Below are 17057 nucleotides of genomic sequence, written 5' to 3'. Positions count from 1 at the left end.
TACAAAATTGTTCAGAGCAGTTTTATTTGTAATAGCCCAAAACCGGAAATGACCAAAATGTCCTTCAAGAAAGGTCAATAGTGAAACTAGTGCATCCATCCCATGAAACACCACTCAGTCACACAAAAAAAAGAGCAAACTGTTGATACATTCAACCGCCTGGATGGACCAGAAGTGTGTGATGATGACTGAAAGCAAGCCAGTCTCAGAAGGTTGCATGTTGGTAGGTCTCTATGTACAGAACATTCTCAAAATGACAAAATCACAGAGATGCAACACAGAGGGAAGGGGCCACAGGGGTGTGACAATGAGAGCATGGCAGGAGGGAGATCTCTCTGGTGATGGAAGAGTCTATCTCCAGATTGCAATAGTGGCTCTGCTAATCCACCCACGTGAGAAAATGACATAGAAACATACACACGTTGTACCAACCTCACATTCCTGGTTTTGCTATTATACTCTAATTATGTAAGATGAAGCCCTTGAAACAAACTGAATGAAGGATGCATGGACATCTCTGTGCTATCTTTGCAAGTTCCAGTGAACCTACAATTGTTTCAGAATAAAACACAATAAAAAAGAGGTGCATAGGCTATCAGCAGGGCAGCTGGGATTACAGCCCACATCCTTCTCCAAAATCAGAATCCTCCAATTAGATTACATGTAATTTCACATGCAGCAAGATATTTCATACTGCCATGCCTCTGCACGGACAAACTTCTACCCAGATGCCCCTTCCTCCACCTAGCTAACTCTTCATTCTTTTTGCAACCCAGTTGGCATACCATCACCTCCTAGAAGCTCCCCGGACGTCCTGTGCTAAGATGACTGATCTTTGGGGGCATGCCTGGGTGGCACAGTTGGGTGACCATCCGCTTCTTGGTTTAGGCTCAGGTTGTGATCTCACGGTTGTGAGACTGAGTTCGGCATCTGGCTCCATGCACAGAGTCTGCCTGGGATGCTCTCCCCTCTGCCTGCCCCCCTGTGAGATTTCTCATGCACGCATTCTCTCTGTCTCAAATAAATAAATCCTTTTTTTTAAAAAGATTCTTATCTTTCTTTGTACTTCCCTATACATACTTTCTCGACTGAATTATAATTATGACTTTATGTGCCATTATCCCTCACCACACGCAAGCCTAGGAATTGGAAAATGTATTTTCAGACTTCTCTGATAAAGGACTTGTTTGTAGAATATATAAAGAACCCAACTCAATCATAAGAAGACAAATTTTTTTTAAATGAGCATTTCTTTAAGGAAATGCAAATAAAATCACAAAATACCACCACAGACATATTAAAATAGCTAAAATTCACAAGACTGACCATACCAAGTGTTGGCAAGGAAATGGAGCAACTGAAACTCTCATGGAGTGCTGGGGACAATGTAAAATGGTACAACCACTCTAGAAGATCGGGCAGCTTCTTAAAATGTGAAACACACACCCACCATAGGACCCAAGTATTGTACTCTTGGGTGTTGAGGCAGGGAAAATAATTCATAGGTCCTCACAAAAATTTTTTCACAAATGCTCACATTGACTTTATTTTAATAGCCAAAAATTGGTAACAACCCAAGTGTCTGTTAATAAATAAATGGATAATCAGATAGTGTTATTTCCTTATAGTAGGGTGTAATTCAGCAATAAAATAATGAACTCTTTATACACACAACATGGATAAATGTCAAACAATTAAAGAGCGTTCTTGTGATGAGCACCAGGTCACGTATGGAAGTGTTGAATCCCTGTATTGTACATCTGAAATTAATATTACACTGTAGGTTAACTACTGGAATTTAAATAAAAACTTTTTTAAAAAAATAAAAACTTTAAAAAAAATTATGCTGAAAGTAAGAAAAGCATGTGCTGTATTATGCTATTTACATAAAGTCCTAGAAAATGCAAACTAATCTATAGTGATAGAAAGTAGATTAGGCTTTGCCTGGGAATGGGAGGCAGGACATGGGAGGCAGGATGGGAGGAGGAAAGGATAAGGTGAAGGAGGAGACTTCGGGGGTAATGGCTATGTTCATTAACTTGGCTCTAGGGAGAATTTCATGAGTGTATACATATGTCAGAACTCATCAAGCTGTAAAGGTTTCAACATGTTGTCTGTCAATTAGACCCCAATGGAACTGTATGAAAAAAAATAAAATAAAATAATGGGGACGATTCACTAGGCATCTACTTGTGAGAAGAGCATTATATAAATAATTATTAATCTTCACTCAAGGTGGAGGTATTTCAGCCCCCATTTTACGCGTGTGGAAACAGTCAGAAAGGCCAGGTAGTCGTGCAACTATGGTCAAGCGAGGCTCAAACTCAGTTCAAATGTCCTCAAAGCTGGGGCACTTTTCTCTGTATTGTGAGGTCTTCCAACAATGGTGAACTTCCAGTGAGAAGCCAGAAATGATACCCCGTGGCTCCACAAGACATCTAGGATGTGAACAGAGGAGGGTGAAGGGCTGGCATCCTAGACCTGCAGGGATCTGTGGCCTCACTGAGAGGACACCCTCTCCCTACTGGGTTGCCATTGCCACAAATTCCTGCAACGTCCAAACCCAGCCCCTCACAGGTTTTGGGCCAGACAGGCCAAGGCAGGAAGAGGGCTAGACCTGCCCCTGGGAACATCCTTCCCTGTGCAGCTAGCGCAGCTTGGTGGGAAGGACCCTGGCCAGACACTCAGGAGAGCAGACTCCAGTTCCACTCATGTCCTAGATGGGGCCCTTTCCCTTTCTGGGCCTCCATTTCCTCAGATGGAAGATGTGAAGGCCAACTGACCAGCTTTCCAAGGACCGCTTTCAGCCCTGATTCACATTCTGAGTGACCCCCTGAAGTGAGCTTTTCCTCCTCCTAAAGTTGATGGGTGCCAGAGAGGAAAAGGATTCTTGATTATCTATGAAACCATCCATGCTGCTTCCCCCTCAACTTCAGCTCCACAAAGACACCTGCCCCAATTAGTGCCAACCCAAACCTCCCCTCTGCCACTCTGCATCCTCCCCCCAGCCCTACCTCCTCTGCAACAATCTTCCAAAGACCCTGACCCACCATTTGCTGTTTTGTTCCCTCATTAGCAGGGTAAGCACTGAAAATTCTGTTTTTAGGGGTCTGGGAGCCCGTTAGAATTCTTGGAGGTGATGTAGGACTATGAGCTAATATATGTCATATATAGTCACGATGTAGGAGCGCTCCTCCCCTTGTCCCTTGTCATACCTGTACACTCAAGGCTGAGCCAGACTCTCTTTTGCCCAAACAGGCCAGGATATGTGGCTGGGTACACAGTATCTAGGAAGCTGAATTAAATCCCTCTTGCCAGAGGAATAATCACTTACTCAAACAGGGAGGAAAACCAAACAGATCCACCTCGGCATGTTCCCTTGAGAGGGCCTCTGCTTCCAGATGACTCAGAGACCTGGGGCCAGAAGCACCCCAGCTCACCTCCCGGGGTGTCACATGAGTGAGGGGACTATGCTACGGAACTCTATGGTTACCCCCAGCTCTGACGCTATCTTACTGTAGACTGAAGAGCCCTCCGTGTCTGAGAGGAACAGTGTGGCCTTTTGCGAAGCTCCAAGCACTCCCCCACAGCTGTTCACAGAGCGGCAGAGATGGAAGGGCGTACCCCGAGGGAAGGGACGGGACCCTGCTTGTCGGAACTGCATTTGGGAACCGCTGCCCATGTCAGCGCCGACTTGCTGTGAGGAGCACCCACTAATTCTGAGAAGCTGCGGAGTCCCAGCCCGGCTCAGCTTACATCTCTGTCGCTTGTGGGCTCTACAGTCTGGGTCAACTCTCTTCACCTCTGCGAGAGACTCCATTTCCACATCTGCCTCATGAGAATAGAAAAACCTACCCTGTTAGGTCATTGCAGAGTTCAGTGAGATCCTGAACAGAGCACAAAGCACAGTGCCTAGAGCCATGACTAAGCTTTCCCTCCCCTTCCCTCCCCTTCCTCATACACCTAAAAGCCCTCAGAATTAGATCTGCCCAGCTGGTTTCACTGACCTGGAAAAGCAAATCCCTGATGAGGAAGGGGTCTTAATTCCAAGCACACCAGGGGGCCTGCTGCATGAAGGAGCTGGGGCTGTGGCAGCAGCTACAAGGATCTGAGAATGGTGGAGGCAGGGCTGGCCCCAATGACCATCCACCCTGTCCCCTTGCTGGTCACATACAAGAGCTCAGTGATTGGGAGGCTTCCTGAGCAGTCCCCATTCCACCAGACTCGTTCTCTGCCTCCCGGGAGCTCCTGCCTTCCCCCTCAGTCACCAACAGTCACCAGCTGTGTGACCTGGCTTCTTAAAACGAGGGTGTGGGACCAAACGGCCCCTCTAGTCCTTTCCACCTTCATAATCTTTCTCAACTACAATTCTACAAGGTGAACTGGTATTTACTGATGCCCCCACCTTCTCCCCATCCCCTCCTCTCAGATACATGAAGGGGTTGGTGGGGGGTGGGGGGACATAGGGAGCCCAAAGTTTCTGAAAGTAGAGGGAGAAGGGCAGAGGCTGAGACTTCATTATGCTAATTTAATTAGCTCTAATCTGCCCACAGCAGGACCTTGAAGAAAGAGGCTTTTGTTTAAATTTCACATTTGGAAGGAAGTGGTCCTTCTTTTCCTCCCCACTCTATCCCACCCTCCTTCACCCCCCAGTGGAGTTTAAGAGTCAAAAGCTCTAATTTCAGTCCTGGCTCTCACATCTAGCAGCACTGGGGCTTCCTTTTCACACTTCTTTGACCAACTCCTTGATTTTTCCAGGAAGGAAATATGCCCCAGATGTCGGTCAGTAAAAGGAGAGTTTTTATCTGCCCTTATAAAAGGTCGTCAGTAATTCACAGATTTCCCAAGAAGTGAGGGCCAAGGCGGCGGGGGGGGGGGGGGGAGCCAGCTGACTTCTCTCCACTGATAAACCAAAGGTTTACCAAGCAACTAAACCCCCTCCCATGGGCAGGGAGCCTAGCAACTGTCTTCTGGGATAAGAAGACCAGAACTCTCCTGTTCATCCATGCAACCAATGCTCATGGAGAGGAATAGGAGAGGAGGGAGAGGGGTGTACAGGGCAGGGAAGCACTTGCTTCATGCCTCCCAACCTGTTGGTGGTACAGCAAGCTGGAAATGTGATTCTCTGAAACCAAAAGGCCCTGGTTTGTAGCACTAGCTAATTTCCATGCTGTAAAACTTCCCCACCATGGCCAATTTCCGGCTGTCAACAATGTTTAACAAGCAGTTTGCAAAATTCCTGAATATTTAAAAATCAGCTCTCTGAGAGCCTCTGGACTACAAGCCAATTTTCCTGGCTCCTAGTTGAGTGTTCTTTCTGCTTCATCTCTCTGCCTCCTGCCAGGAGGAGTAGATGTGCTATGGGGGCTGAAAGAGGAACCATCATGAAACCTACCTGAAGGACTCTTAGCAGGGGTTGGGTTTCAGCCATGTTTCATTTTCTTCCACGTTTGTTATTTTCCCAAATATCTTATGAGCACATAGTACCTTTGCAATCAGAACATACCTGAGTAATGAGTCATTTTTTAGTGAGCTGAGTGGAATGCTTTGCAATCACCTCCCCACATCATTTGTCATTCTCTCTCCCTTGGGCATGAGAGAGAAAGAGAGAGTTTCCTAAGAGCCCAACTTCCCTGGGAGAACGGAGCAGGTGCACCCAAGTTTAGCCGTTCACCTGAATCTTGTGCAGTCTTACCTGGAGGGCAAATTTTTCCTCCCTTTGGAGTTCCAATTTCACCAGCAATCGAGAAACTACAACTCCCTGTTAAGAGTCCATGAGCCGAGACTCTTAATCTCACAAAACAAACTGAGGGTTGTGTGTGTGTGGATCAGGTGGGTGGGATAGGGAAAGGGTGGTAGGGTTATGGACACTGGGGAGGGTATGTGCTATGGCGAGTGCTATGAAGTGTGTAAGCCTGACGATTTACAGACCTGTACCCCTGGGGTAAATAATACATTATATGTTAATTGAAAAATATATATTTAAAAGAAAAAATAAAAGAGTCAATGAGCCGTGCTCTGAAAAATCAAAGCCTCTTCGGCCATCAGATGACCTTGCCCCCCAACAGGCGGAGGTGGAAGCAGACGTTTGGACTGTACCAGAAACAACTGCTCCTTTTCCCTTGAGCCTTAGAGGAAGAGGTTTCCTTAGAAGAAAAGGCCTTCTACCCTCTTTGCCCCCAACCTGGGATTCAGGTGGTCTTACCTCAGTGCTGGGACAGAGGCCTGGCCTGGCACGGGGGCTGGGGCCCGCTCAAGGAGGCCAGTTCATTTCAGCTGGGCTCCAGGATTTCACTGCTTCTCTCTGGGCTGCTGACCTCAAAGCTCCACACAGCTGGCTCTACCTTGCCTGCAGAGGAAAAAAAAAACAAAAAAAAAAAAACCAAACCACAGGCACATAAAGAAAAGTTGCAGACAGAGCTCCAGAAGCACAAATGTTAATACATGCAGAAGGGTTAGCACCATTCCTCCTCCCACGCCCCGCCCTGGTCACTCCTGACACTTGGGAGCCCCTTTCAGAAGGACAGCCCCACCTGAAAAAAGCCGGCTGCTTTTCCAGGGCTCAAGCAGCCCATCTGTTGGCCCAGACCTACCCCTTCTGGGGCTGAGCCATTTCCATGAGCTGTAGGTGAAGCAAAGCAAACTCTACCATGGCCCCTTAATCCTCTGCTACTTGCTGTTCTTACTAAGAAAAGAAAGAAAAGAAAACTACAGTTCTGGCCCCAAGTTTCATGTTTAGATATGGCTTACGGTTAGCTGATTTCAATCAACAAATACTGCACCCTTGCCCCATCTCCCTTTGACCGACAGCACAGTGTGTGTAATGTTACAAACGTGAATTCGAGTCCTGATTTACTTTGAGAGCATTTCTTCACAGAAACTGAGTTTTCAACCCCTCTTATTGTTATAGCTGTCTGGGTGGATGCCATTTGTTTTGAAAGTGACTGTTAGTCTTCCAAGTGTCAAAGAAATTTATGAACAATCTAGAAATGTTAGAAACTAAAGTTAAGTCAACAGAAGGAAAAAAATTACCTATTCTTCTCGCTCCAAGATAACCACAGAATAACACACCCTTCCTGGTTTTCTTTGATGATCTGGAGTTTTTACCAAGATGCACTAAAGCGAGGTGAGGCTTAGCACCATGTCGTCAGTGGCCTTTCGCAGGGGTCACGGAACCTGCCTCTCAGGGGTCAGACCAGAACTGTCACCCCACCCCTGGGCCATCACCAATGTTTTTTTGGTAATTACAAATAGTCCTTAAGACTAAATCTTTGGCGGGACGCCTGGGTGGCTCAGTGGGTTAAGCCTCTGCCTTTGACTCATGTCATGATCTCGGAGTCCTGGGATCGAGTCCCGCATCAGGCTCTGCTCTGCAGAGAGCCTGCTTCCTCCTCTCTCTCTCTGCCTGCCTCTCTACTTGTGATCTCTCTGTCAAATAAATAAATTCTTAAAAAAAAAAAAAAAAGACTAAATCTTTGGGGAAATCCATGGTTATTTCCTTAAGACCCAGTCAAGGAATTTCCAAATGTCTCAGCCTTGGCCTGCTGCCTCCAGGATTTGGGTGCTGTATAAACCCCTCCGGGCACTGGTGAGAGGTGCCGGGACCTGGCCTCCTTTCCCTCCCCTCCCCCCAGCCCCTCCCTCCCCCACATCCTCCTTCAGCACGAGTGTAACACTCAGTGCAAATGAGCAGCCGGTGCCAGCACATTCAGCACACTTGTCCTGTTCACGTTCAGCTCAGCCCAAGTGTAAGCCCTGAACGAGCTCTCCCTAATCAAGCTTGGGGAGGGGATGCACAGGAAGGAACTGGAAGGGGGAAAGGTGAGAAAGCCGTGCGGAACAGAGAGGAGAAGTAACACACAAGTGTGGTGTCTAAGAGGAAGAGACCCTGGGATGTCATGAGAAACAACAGTGAGGCCATGAGAGTGCAGACACTGAGAGAAAGTCCCACCAGATGAAAGCGAAGATGAAGCAAGCCACTGAGGGTATGGAAATGTCAAGGTCTTGCAAAGATTAGGGGAGAGCGGAGCTAAGGACAGAGGCATCAGGGGATGCGAGAAAATAAAAAGTCACTAGCAGCTTTTGGGCGCTTTGCTGCTGTCTTTGGTTGATGCCTACAAAACACCAGGAACCATGGTCACCGTGCAGCGACTGGGGCAGGCTGGGAAGAGATCTCTAGGGGAAATGCAGCTGGGCTGGTGACCACCTGGGAACCTGCCCGTAACCAGCCTTCCCCAGGGAAGAGGAGCAAGGCACTCCCAAGGGCTGGGGTACTAGGAGCTTCTGATGCACCTGTCCCTGTAACAGAAGAGAGGCCTCCTCTCTCCATCTCTCTCTAGCTAGCCTTCCTCATCCCTCCTTTGGCTCCAGGCCAAACCTCCAGTGAGACAGGAATAGTTCACCACATAATCTGTCTAAACAGACTTCATGGATTTCCGTGGCCCTGTGACCCAGGCAAAGACACTAGGAAGCCAAGCCTCATGCCCCTTCCCAGCTGACCAGCACCCCTGCCACTCCACCCCAGGCACCTTACACTCCAGCCACAGCAACCTGCAGACCACCAAGAGAATGCGAGGTTCCATTTATGCTTTTTAAATCCTTTAGCAGATGGCTTGCCGAGCTCCCATATTACTCAAATAGGCAAGTCATTCTACCTGTCTCCCTGCTACCCAACCCATACTCACACGTGGGGCCTCCCCTGATGGACAAAGGGTGGAACTTGGACTTAAAAGCAACTCATCTCAATAAGGGAGCTGGACCAGATACTTTCAAAATTGCAACTGTGAAGAAAGACTACAATCAGCTAGTGGTGGAGCCTCGAGCTTCAAGGGAGAGTAGTAGGGGTGCTAGAAGAAATGGACGTCAAGCACAAGATCAAGTGATGGGGCCACGGGGCATTGCAGAAGGAGAGGAAGCTGGGCCACAAAGAGAGCAGGGCAGAGGCCCAGGGAGAGGCACACAGGAAACTGTGCACCACAGGGAGAGCAGATGCTTGGTGATGTTCTAGAAACTGCAAAGCTCATCTGTACTTCCTCTTTTTTCTTCCTATAAGCATCCCCTGAATCCCTTCCAGAAACCCCTGAAGAGCTAGACTCAGAGCAACTCTGGGGTCCCAGCTGGCTCCAGCTCACGGAAGTCTTCCAGGCTGGGACTCCTCAGCTCTCCCACCATCACCCAGTGCACAGCTTTGGGGTTAGGCTTTGGCCATCCGTTGTGGCTGCTCAAAGGCGTGTTTGTTTCTTTCTTTCTTTCTTTTTTTTTTAAACTTCCTTCCCAAGTTTATAGCTGGATTTTTGACAGATGAGGCAACTTGATGGGACAGTCTTGGATTGCAAGTACAACTTGTACTTTGCAGAAACACAAGAAATAAACAATAACAGAGCAGTAATTACAGACCGTAGATTTTTCTGTAACACGGTTTTGCTATTAAGTGGCTTGTATTTACCCTGCCTATCACCCCACCGGTGTGACCCATTCGGCTGACCCCAGAGGACCCTATGTTTCCTTGCCCCCGAGCCACCTATATACTGGTGAGCTTCCTTGCAGTGTTCATATAGCACCCGCTAAGCTGATGGCCCCTGTAATCAGGGTGTCTTCTGCTCCCTGACTTCCCTCCAATTCCACCAGGGTCACTGGCTTAACATCCAGCTTTGCCTTCCCCACTTGTCTCCCACGGCCTAAGCAGCCGAAGTTGTACTCCATGCCTTCTGTGTGCTTGGGGCCTGTTGTCTGCCCCATCAATTCCTACCCTATTCCCTCACCTGACTGCCTCTGGCAGCTCCCAGCTAAGGCCCTCTGGCAGCCCCCGAAGCATCAGAAGAACGTTCTAAGGAAGAAAGCAGATAAATGAGAGGCCGCCTTACTCCCTCACACTTCATGTGGGTGTTTCCTTCAGACCTACAAGGTGTGGGTGCTGATCACAGACCAGACCAAGGACAGCCCACCAAGACCCAAAGAACCCGAAGAAGTTCATAAAATGAGCCAAGCACATACACCAGGAGAATTTCGTGGCCCAGCATCCCCTGATATAAGTATCCCCCAAACGAGGACCATTACCAATGGGCTTGGCTTTGAGTCAGAGAATGGGTCAGTCTATCCCAAGCGTAGGGCTCGGGCCCCAGGTCCCTGGTTTAAATGAACCATCACCGTAAGGCACACAGGAGCCTTGGGGTAGCAGCTAACCCTGTGAACCCTGATTCCATTATTCCACATTATCTGGAATGTGAGCGACTGCTCTGATTGCTTGGATATGGAATCTAAATTGGCTAAGAGCTTTTATCGATCCTTGTACATAAAACTTTCCAGGGTCTGGGTCTCTACAAATTTGCTGAGCTCTATAGTCAGATCAGAAGACCCTGCACCAAAATACAGTAAGAATTTCTGCTAAAATCAAAAGACTTCCTGGATTATTCTGCCTTCCCTTTCCTTGCGAGCTCTTGTTTCTTCTGGAAGGTTCATCTGTAGGGCCCAGACCCAATATTTTATAGGACTTCTGTACCAGACCAAGGGCTAACCACAGTGTTCCTTTATTTTATTTTTTTTTATTTAAATGTTTTTGGCAACTACTGTGTGCCAGGCACTTAATATACTAAATTATTCATTTATTCCTCATACAATCCTATGAGGTAAGGAGTGTTTCCTCCATTTTCAGACAAGGAAAAGGGCTTAAGTAACTAGTCAGGGCCCAAAGCTGGGAATTGACAAGGCCAGAATTCTACATGTTGGCCTGCCTCCCCAAGGCCTTCTTCTGCCAGTGTTAGGACAGAACTCCGCCAAGCTCTCTCAACAAAAGCTAAAATTAAAAAGGAGTTCAACACTGAATACATGGGCTCTGACATGACAAGAAATGGTGTAAAGAATGTATTTCCAGAGAAACAGAAAAAGGAAGCTCTTCTGCCACCGCCGTATGTAAAACACCCAAAGAGGGGAGCTCGTGCTCATTTCTTTGACTGTGTTGTTAACATGTTGTCGGCGACAATTCTTCGGTTTTGACTCTGCCTATTTGAGCTGCCAGCCGGGATATACATGGAGACATATAAGCCCTTTCCAAGTCAGAGCCATACACACAAATGATTCCAGGCCCTGCCCCAGTCCTGCAGACCCCTAACCTCTGCCACCCAAATGCAATGACTTTTAGCTCTTTGATCTAATTCTAGAAGGATCGCCATGTATCTAAATAGCATACTTACATGGCTTTTTTGGTTGTTGTTCAATATTAGATATTGTTCATTACTTCCTACTATGGAAAACGAGAATTTTTAGCTTGCTTTTACCACCATCCCACGTACCTCTTCTACTTCTAATATAGTTAAACCGTTCTTTTCCGTTAAGTCAGCAATAGATGTTACATGATTATGACCAGACAAATGATTGTTCACAGGCAAGCTCTGTGGTGTGCTAAGGTTCACTCCTTTCATGTATATTCTTTGTCATTTCTGGAGTCCATTCATGTCTCTCTTATTTATCAGCTTCGTCTTCTACATACCTATCACTAATTTAGCACTCAAGTTTCCAACTTTTTTTTTTCCTTGAAGCTCTCCCTTCTGGAATCTTCTGTCCTCCTACTCCAACCTGAGCAGCTTGCTCTCCAGACTTCAAGGAAAACTCCTATTCTTCCCTCTTAATTTACCCACCCACAATTTTGAAGGAACATATCTCAAGTCACTTCCTCAGAAAGGATATGTGGGAGATACAATAATTGAAGTTTCTTATATCTGAGAATGCCATCATTCTTCCCTCACATCTGATTAATACTTTTTGTGAATATAAATTCTTGGTTGGAAATAAATCCCTCTCGGAACTTTAAAGGTATGGCTCCATTGCCTTCTAGCTTCCAGTGCTGCCATAGAATCAGATTTCTATTTCTATGTAATCAGTTTAGGATTTGTTTTTTCCCTCTGGTCTTCAAGCTTTGCTTTTGGTTTCTGTGGGTTTTTTCCCACAATGATGTGCTTTGATGTGTATCTTTTTTCATTCATAGCACTGGGCACGCAAATGAGTTTTTTCATCTAGAAGCCTATGTTCCTCAGTTCTCAAAATTTTCCTTGTATTATTTCTTTGATAAGTCTTCCCTTCCATTCTATTCTTTTTTCTCTATTCTATCTATTCTTTTTTCTCTATTCTTTTTTTTTGTATGTCCTCCTATTCAGAAGTCGAACTTCTTAGAATGATCCTTTCTTACTTTTCATGCATAGCCCCCCTTTTTTTGGTTTCTAGCCTTTGTCCAAGACTTCAACAACTTTATATTCCAAACCCTGTACTGATTCATTGATTTCTATCATACTTTTAATTTCCAGGGGTTCTTTCTTATTCTCTGAATACTCCTTTTGTGGCACAGTCTTTATTTTATTACTGTGCTAACTTGTCTCGCCTCCAAGACACCAGTAATCATAATTTTTGTGAAGTTTGCTTCTCTCCCTGCCCTGTCTCTATTTCTTGAGAGTCTCTTATCAGGTGGTTGTTGTTTGTCTCTTTTTGGTTTCTGTGCTTTATGTTTCAAACTTTTCTCAAATATCTGGAGATACTTACTGGTCTTTTTAAATTCAAAAGTGAGACACTAAAGGTTGACCAGAAGCTCCATGTACGGGCAGAACTGCTGGGCCGGTGGCTTACCAGAGGAGGGTTGAGAGTAATCCCAACATTTTATTTAAAGAACTCTAAATATCAGTATCTATAGGCCTTTTCCTTTTCTCCTGGGCTGTTAAGTTTATGCAGAGAGACCTCTCTAAGCTCGCGACTAGGGAAAAGGGGAGATAACCACCCCTAGCTTCCAGTCACTGGTAACCACCACAAAAACAAAGTTGGGGAGAGATGGTTTCACTGTTCGGTATGTAGAGTTTTATTCATTCCCGCTTATAGAAAGGCATCTCACGCATGCCCTTCTCAGGTTGGCCTGCTCTGCTTAAATTAATCAGGTCTTAAAGTTGAGTTTGTTCCTGGAAAGATCCTCAAGAGGAGTTTTAGTGACCAGGAAAAGAAAAAATAAAAAACAGCTTGTTTTCCAGGCATAGTTTCAAAGGCCAGACCTTTAGGCAAGCATTAACACAGGTTCAAAATCACTTCTCAGGCACTTATCAGGCATATCCGAGGCCTGCTAAGTGTTGAGATTTGGAATGCTTCATACTGTGGAAAAGCGGTTTGCCTATGGCCTAACACCTGCAGCCAGTGTGGGCCAGCTGGTGGGCCAGCTCCTCATAATGATACGGATTAATATTTCTGCGGCAGGATAAATATGTGTTTATACGAAGTAGGTTAAGGATTTATAAATAGCTTCATATGAGTCCGGGACAGGTTTTGCCACCAAACAGCTTAAAAATAAAACTTGGTTTTCACAGATTTTTTTGGATTTGGAAATTGCAGATCAGAGATGGTGTATGCGTGTCGTACGTACCTCCTACACCTCCAGTAACACTTGGGGCATTTTCACAGGGATTTTGTCACTCTGTGGGTCTGCCTGCTTGCAGTGAGAGGTGGAAAAAATGAGGCAAGTTGGAATGTGGGGGTGTGGGGAGGCCAGGTTCAACAGTGAGAGCGCTTAGTGGCATAGTCGCTTGGGAAGTGTGCGTCCTGGTTCTAGCAAGCTCTGTTACTTTGAAAAAGTTACGTACCCTCCCTGAAGCTCAATGTCCTCCTCTATAAATTGTCGGTAATTCCAACGAATTCTGAAGTATTTTCATGAGGATTAAGTTAAATTCAGCCACCATTTCCAAGGCACTGCTCTGGGTCCTCGGAAAAGAGTTAGGAATGACAGAGATAAAGTCCCTGCCCTGGTAGAAACAACTTCTCAGTAAGAAGAGACACAGGGTAAGTAAGTCAGGTGACCACATAGGCCATTGAAGAACAACAGGCAGAATAAAGGGGAGAGAGCCAAAGGGGTGAGGGAGGAGGCTGGCACCAGATTATCCTATACAAGGTGGTCAGAATGACCTTTCAAATAAGATGACGGTTAGTTAGAAACCTGAAGGAAAAGAAGGGGACACAATGAGAGTGTATGAAGGAAGGGTGTTCCAACTGAGTGGAACAGCAGTGCAAAGGCTCTGAGGGGGAAAAAAAAGTGCTTTATGTTTAAGAGGACATGAAGTAAGACAGAATGAAGAGGCAGAAAACTGTAGAGGCTGAAGTCTGTGAGGACCTGAGGACTGAATCATGCAGAACCTTGTAGACCTTTCTAAGAACTGTGGCTCTGAGTGAAATGGGGAGCCCCTGTCAGTTTCTGAACAGAAAAATGACATGCTACTACATCTTTCAACACAATCATTCTAGTTACTGTTTTGAGGAGACCATAGGAGGAGGAATGCAAATAGAAGGAACAGTTATGACACTCTTCCAGGAAATAAAAGCAGAGACTGAGCTTTCCTGGACCAGCATGAATTTAGTGGATCAAACAATTAGTCAGTTCCTTGATTTACTTTGCAAGTACAGCTGACGTGGTTTGCTGATAGCCTGGATGCAGCATGAGGAAAGGACAGTCAAAAGTGACTCCAAGTCTGAAGTCCTAGCAACTGGAAAGATGAAGTTTTCATCTCCTAAAGTGGGGATGGCTGTGTTCTTTCTTTCTTTCTTTTTTAAGATTTTATTTATTTATTTGAGAGACAGAATGAGGGAGGGAGAGAGAGCACATGAGCAGGGGCAGAGGGAGATGGAGAAGCAAACTTCCTGCTGAGCCGGGAGCCTGATGCAGGGCTCGATCCCAGGACCCTGGGATCATGCCTTGAGCTGAAGGCAGACACTTAACCGAATGAGCCACCCAGGTGCCCCAAGGATGGTGGTTTTCGAGAGAAAAGCAGTTCAGTGTTGGACCTGATGTCATTTTGATGTTTATTTGACACCCAAGGAAATATGGTGACTGAATTTAAGAGTATGGTGTTCAGGGAAAGTTCTACAATGGAGCTATAACTTGAGGGTTGTTGGCAAGGGGACAGAGAAGAGGTCAAGTCCAAGGGCTGCTCCCTGAGGTGCTCCAAAGTGAACAAGTGAATATGAGTCAACAAAAGCAATGGAGGAGAAGCCAGTGACAGAAGAGGAGAACCAAGGGGTGCGCTATTCCAGAAGCCAAGAGAAAACACTTTTTCAAGAGAAATGGAATAGCCAACCATATCAAACTTTACTGATAAATCAAGATAAGGACTGAGATTTAACCATCGGGATTGACAATATGGAGGTCACCGGTGAACCCGACAGGTGTGCTTTTTGTGGAGTGATAGAGGCGAAGCACTGATTCAACTGGGCTTAAATCAGGAGAGATGAACTACAGGGAGCAAATGATTCTTTCAAGGAACAAAGAAATGAGGCAGCAGCTGGCAGGGTAGATGAGATGAGACTGGGGAAGGAAGTGCATGTGCATATGCGTGTGGGTGGGTTTCAGTGGGAGAAAAACAACAGCCACAGATAGACAGATGGGGCGGGCAGATGGGAATGGTCCAGGAAAGAGACAGAAACATTGGAAAGAGAAAGGAATATTGCTGGAGTCAAGTCCTTAATTAAGTAAGGGAACAGGATACAGTAAATGAGTGGAGGGGTTGGTCTTAAAGGAGCAGAAATAACTCCTCATCCACAGTCACAGGCAGAAAGCAGAATTTATGGGCATACATTTGGTGGCGGAAAGGTGTGAAAGTTCTCTGGCTGCCTTTACTTTCTCAGCTAAATGGGAAACAAGGTTCTGACTGAGAGTAAGGAAGGGAGAAGAGGCACTAAAGTTTGAAGACCGAGAAAGAGGTGTGAACAGTCACCTGGATTAGAGAGAAGGACAGTGGTTCTCAGCCAACACCGCCCACTGGAATCAACAGCCGAGCTTTAAAAAAGGGTAGTGAGATCCAGGTCCGCTCCGTGAAGACTTTGAATTCATTCATTCTAGATGGCATTCAGGCTGCAGCACCTGGTATGATCTCCCCCAGTAATGCTAATGGAAGCCAGAGTTGAGAACCACCGGAGCCACGGCGTGAAGATAACCTGACAACGCCCAAGTCCACGTCAGGATGGTGGTCACGAATTAGAGCGGAAGCCGTCAGGACAGCCTCCTGCTTCTCTACCGTGGCATTCAGCCGTGGGCCGCAGGCATGGCTGGGACCGTGTGCTGGAGGGAACCAGGGTTCCGTGAGACCCCGGTAAGAGGCACATCCTAAGAGTCCAGTAAATGGGAGCTGCTGTTTATTTTTATCACCAGCAAAGTGACATAAACTATCCTCGTAGCAAATATCAAATATAATTCTGTTTTTATCTCATCCAAATGATTCACCCGATTTGTATCCACCACAGGGTTTTGAAGTCATTTGCAAATAACTGAAATCACAGACATCTATCCTGAAATGATAAGGCGGTGTCCTGTGGTTCTTTGTGACACTGAGCACTACATACGGGGTCACTGGAATTCACCGGCCACCCCTCGCGCCCAGCCTCCCCGAGTCCTAATGTGATAACAACAGTTCTGTGCCAAACTTTGGTGAAGCCTGCACTTTAGGGGTTCCATATTTGCAACTCCTGTCTGGTGATGTGCTACTCCCTCTGGGGAGGTCCACCCTTGATTCTAGCCCTGGGCCTGGAGAGATCTCTGTGGTGACACACGCCATCTCAACACCCCGTCCCCGAGCCACTCTTGGCTAGGACCCTGTCCATGTCTACCCAACTGCTGGAAAAAGACTGCAGACTCTCTCCTGAGCCTAAACTGTGTGAGCTTGAATGCCAGCAGAGGGCAGAAGCCCTGGGGGCTTCCCTGCTGGTCCACCAGTGTTCCCCATTGTCAACTCCTACCCACCCTTATCACTGGATTTCATGCCAAATCTCAGTGTGAATGTCCTTCTACCCTACCCAACTTCCCAGGTAAACCCCCCATGGCGATCTCACCTGCTCCTCTGCCCTGCCCCGCCCCTGCCTCTTGCTCCAGCAGCAATTCCTGCAGCTCCCATTCATCTGTGTCCTGATTCTGTACCGACCTCTCCTACTAGAAAGAGGCTTTTCTGGGGAAAGACTGGACCTCACGGAGCTTCCTATCCACAGTGCTTAGCACAGTGTCAGACCCGTCAGGCAGCCAATAACTGAAAATCACTATGACATTAAAAACA

At 46.5% G+C, this 17057-nt stretch overlaps 1 protein-coding gene across 2 annotated transcripts in view; it reads right to left on the bottom strand.

Annotated features, from left to right (window-relative positions):
- ST6GAL1 (ST6 beta-galactoside alpha-2,6-sialyltransferase 1) overlaps positions 1 to 17057 on the bottom strand; it is a 117167-nt gene that overhangs the window by 83194 nt on the left and 16916 nt on the right. For both annotated transcript variants that reach the window (XM_032875607.1, XM_032875606.1), the window contains exon 2: positions 6206 to 6349. The gene's annotated coding sequence lies outside the window, so the exon portion shown is untranslated. The remainder of the gene's footprint in view (positions 1 to 6205; positions 6350 to 17057) is intronic.

This window comes from Lontra canadensis, unplaced genomic scaffold (genome assembly GCF_010015895.1).
Source record: "Lontra canadensis isolate GAN:19392208 unplaced genomic scaffold, GSC_riverotter_1.0 scaffold56, whole genome shotgun sequence".
Classification (NCBI taxonomy): Eukaryota; Metazoa; Chordata; class Mammalia; order Carnivora; family Mustelidae; genus Lontra; species Lontra canadensis.
The sequence above is the reverse complement of the archived record's forward strand: the minus strand, read 5'-3'. Positions and strand labels throughout refer to the sequence as shown.